Below are 4,481 nucleotides of genomic sequence, written 5' to 3' on the forward strand. Positions count from 1 at the left end.
TGGAGGGACAGGGTTGGAGAGGGTGGGGTTTGGGTGGGGAGGGTGGTGGTCGTGGAGAAGTCCCACACTAGGGTGAAGAGAAAGAAGCTGGAGATGGAGAAGCCACCTTCCAGGCTTTCCCGTGATGGGAGAAGATGGAAGATGAAGTGTAATATGGAGCAAATTTGACGGAACGAATGGAGCTGCCTACTCTGAGCTCAGCACAAATAGATGCCACACACACACACACACGCATACACACACACACACACACACACACACGACGCTAACATGTGCCTATGACTACTGTGAACACACATGGACACGGCAAGAACAGAGGTAGCAGTTGATAAGAAACCGCTGTAGCAGGAGACTGTTTTGGCCAGTTATACTGCCCCCCCCCCCCCAAAAAAAAATATCTTCACCACTTTGTCAATTTATATGTCCCCTTTTTTAAATGTTGGTGCTTTTTTGAATCCTCAGTAATGTTTTCCTATTTATTTGTATCTATGTGTGTGGTTAAACTGTTTTTTTTTATTTTTTATGAAGATGTACATTTACATGATTTCTAATCGGTTCATCTCTTTTTTTCACACAAAGCCTATTGTAGGTAGTGGGTTGTGGTTTGTAGATGATGGATTTAAAAGTTTTTCTTAAGTATTTTCTAAAAAGAAAAAAAGGCCTTTTGGAAGCAAACCACAGGGTAATTTTGATAGTCTAAATATAGACATGGGAGCAATTTCCACTAATGGCATATTGATCTCACATAATATGTCACCAAAAAAGAAAATAAATATACCAGCAGTAGGTGGGTTTGGGTTTGTTTGTGAACGGAAAATGTGTGTGCGGAAAGAAAAGAATTACACGCAAACTGGGCAGATGTGTGGAGTGAGAAATAGTCTTCTGGAAGAAACTGTATTTGTTCTCTTTTAAAATAGAAAATGTACCTTATATAGAGTCCTTGCTATTCCAGACATCTTATGAACTTTGAATTCAGAAATCACAGAACCACATCTGTATCGAACCTACGGCCTGTTATGTTCCCATAGAAAAGCGCAGTGAGGTGGCACTTCTCTGAGTTGTTTTATTGGAACCATCCTGGGCTAATCAAACCTCAGCAATGAGAATAATTAACAATTGTGAATCCCTGCTTGAACCAGCTGACTCCGACTCTTATCTATCTGCCTGACAAACGGCACAATATGTAAGACACCTGGGCCCCTTGCAGATGGCCTTGTTAGGGAACTTCGCTTGGAAGAACACAGCTGTCACAAAACTGGTGCTGTTTTTCCTATTTGTCTTCACTGTACCTTATCCGTTCCTTCATGTCCGACTACCCAAGCGGGGCTCCAGAGTCAAGAGCTCTGGTTTGTTTCCCGTAAATGTCTGGAACTGAAGCACACAAACAAGCACAGGAAAACGCATGTTTGCCTTTCTTTCATATCATTCTCGCTTGGTTCAGATTGTTATATACTTGCCTCGAGGGGTCAAACGCAGTCATTTTTTAGCTCGGCATAGAACAATACTTTTGACACGCAGTCTTGTGCTTCTCTGTGCATGGCCACTGTCTTTGTTTTGGGTACCTGGTGACATTTAAATATGGTCTTTGGAAGTTTTTATAATGTTTCCAGCACAATTAGAAGTGTACTTGTTTTCCTCTCAAAGTCAGTGTTCTGCATTACATGGGTGTTTTTTGTCTTCTTCAGGAAGGGGAAATGGTTAAAAATAATATTGTATACTTTATAGATTCTCAGGTTTATGGAGATAATATATTGCAAAAGTTTTTAAGCTTCCTTGCCATCATCTAGCTCACTACCTGTAGTGATGAGTACACCTTTATCATCACATTCTTATATGAAAACAACACCTCTAGCACTAAACATTTACTGCATAGGCTGTACATTTTCACCGAACACAATAACTCATTGTGCGTTTGTATTTACGTCGGCAGCATTTCTAGTCCAGGTGTATTTTTTTTGTATCTTGTGCCAAATTTGAGTGTTTGTTTTTTCATCGCTGTTGCCTTCGTGAGCACATGTAAGGTTCTTCATTCAAATCACAGCTGAAGGTTTGCAATACAAAGTTTTTATTTTCTACCGGAAAATTGTACAATCAATAACTAGATGTTTCTTGTATCTGGTACAGTATTTTACCAGAATTGTTTAACATGTATTGGTGTTACTACGGTATATATAGATATATCTATATATATCTATATATAGATATATATATCTATATATATGTGTGTTTTTGTTACATTTCCATATCTGAATAGTCCAAATGAATACTCAATACTGCAGTTGTTCAGGGGTATGTGCAATTACAGATCCATATAGGCATTATTCAATGCAATGACAAAGTACAATATCAGAGTTGCTTATTAAACAATGTTGAACAGTTGTGATCGTTTGTGAAGTTATTGTTCATTAGCTGCAGGGTTGCAGAGGCTTGACAGCTGGTTTACTCACACACACGCACACACACTCACACACACAAACACACACACAGAAGGTCAAACTGACCACACACCCACATCACATCACACATTTCCTCGGGCCAATGTTCCAACGGCTCGGGTACAGCTGTTGTGGATGGGGATGTGAGCATATCCCGCTTTGTGATTTGCTGGTGCTGTGATGATGTACAACTGCCCCCCTGTATTCATCCTTCAACCTGACGGAGTCAAGGTAGCCAGGGAGAAATGGGTATACAGGGTTTATTTGCTATTTGCACGCTAAATAATGCTTATATTTCAAAGATGGAATTACAGGTTTGTCAAAATTTGTCAAAACAAGTAAGAAAAAGTGTGCAATGACATAACTGCATAAACTTGCCACTAGTATTCTTTGATTTATCTTTGTTAGCTAAGAACAAAAAGGCACCTTTCCTGTCACAGCAGCATAAAAGCAGTGTGACAAAGGGCCAGGAAATAAATAACCCCATTGTGACCTCTTCTGAGTGAAATTGGAAGTTTACACAAAGAGACACTTGCTGTGTCGGAGCACAGTACTTATACAGTTTAACTTTCTTGTAGAACATATACGGTGTTTTATAAAGTGTGGTACAATTATGCTTGTTTTGCCAAGGTGTGCTGCATTCTCAGGCCCAGCGCTGCTTTGCAGAGGAACTCCCCCGTCCAAACCCGTCCCTGTGTGTCAGTGAACGCCCCGTCTCCCTCCAACCTAGAACACACCAGTGAGGACATCAAACTCTTACATTTACATGGATGGCAAAACGAGAATAATAAACATCAGGTCTTGGATTTGAATATTTCCCCCCAAAGTAATGAAATCATATTGAATAAAATGTTTTATTCAACTTTGAAACGGCTCAAGGGGAAATAACTGAAATATTTGGAATGCTAGGGTTCAAGTAGCTAATCTTTAAGAGAGAAACATCATATTAAGATGCACTAAACCACTGATTGCTGTGGGAGCGTACAACTGGAGCCTAGCTGCTTTATTCAGGTTATACAAGAGGGCTACCCTGAACCACTGCCCATCAATTAGACCACAGCTCTACAGTATAATCATGGCTCTTTTCAGAAAACATTAAAGGAATCGCACAGTAAGTGCCAAAAATGTATTGCCTTTTACCTGTTATTTTGGAAGTGACCTTTGTAAGTAGAGCCGTCTGGGAAGGTATATATGCCCGTGCCGTGGTACGTGTTTTCTATGAATTCTCCTTCATAGAGCGCTCCAGAGGGATGCTGCAAGGTCCCTCTGCCATGCATCTGCTCCACAGAGGACAGTGTGACTAACCACAGCAAATACAACCATTCAGTAACAGACATCAGGAGTATTGAATACATACTTTGTCTTCAATCCACCCTCCAGTGTATATGACGCCACCTGCTGACGTGTGTTTACCAGCACCGCTCCTCATCATCACCCCTGATGCAGACCTGTCGCACTCTCCCTCTGTACAGGACATGGGAGACGTTGACACAGTGCTGTGATGTAAAAGTGTAAAGCTGTATATTCAGCGATTACTCACCATATCTGTCCCCATTTGGGAAAATGTAGGACACCTTTATAGGCCCTTCCCCTATAAACAAATACACATATTTACCACCTTATCTGTCAGATGAATATGCAATATTTGCAAACCATGAATATGCAATATTTATCCTACCTTGATCTTTTAAATAATCCCTTTCCTTATGGTCTGAAAGTGAAAACGATACAACATTATACAGCAGATAGTAAAGACAGAAGGTGTTTTTTGGTGTTTTAAAAAGTCACAATCACATCCCACCAGACATCCGGGACGGATGGTTGTCAGAACCGAGAGGAAACGCTGTGTGCCGGCCACTTTGTGAATGTGAAAAGCCAAACAACCCGATTTATAAAGTTGAAAATAACACAAGCAAACACCGTGTCAGCTCAACTCGACGCAAACTGCAGTTGCCATGGTTACAATATTTGGCGCAGACCTAACTAACTAACTGCTTAAAAAAAAGGTAATGTTTTTTCCTTATAGTATAGTTTATCTCAGTATGT

Source organism: Pholis gunnellus, assembly GCF_910591455.1.
Source record: "Pholis gunnellus genome assembly, chromosome: 22".
Lineage (NCBI taxonomy): Eukaryota > Metazoa > Chordata > Actinopteri > Perciformes > Pholidae > Pholis > Pholis gunnellus.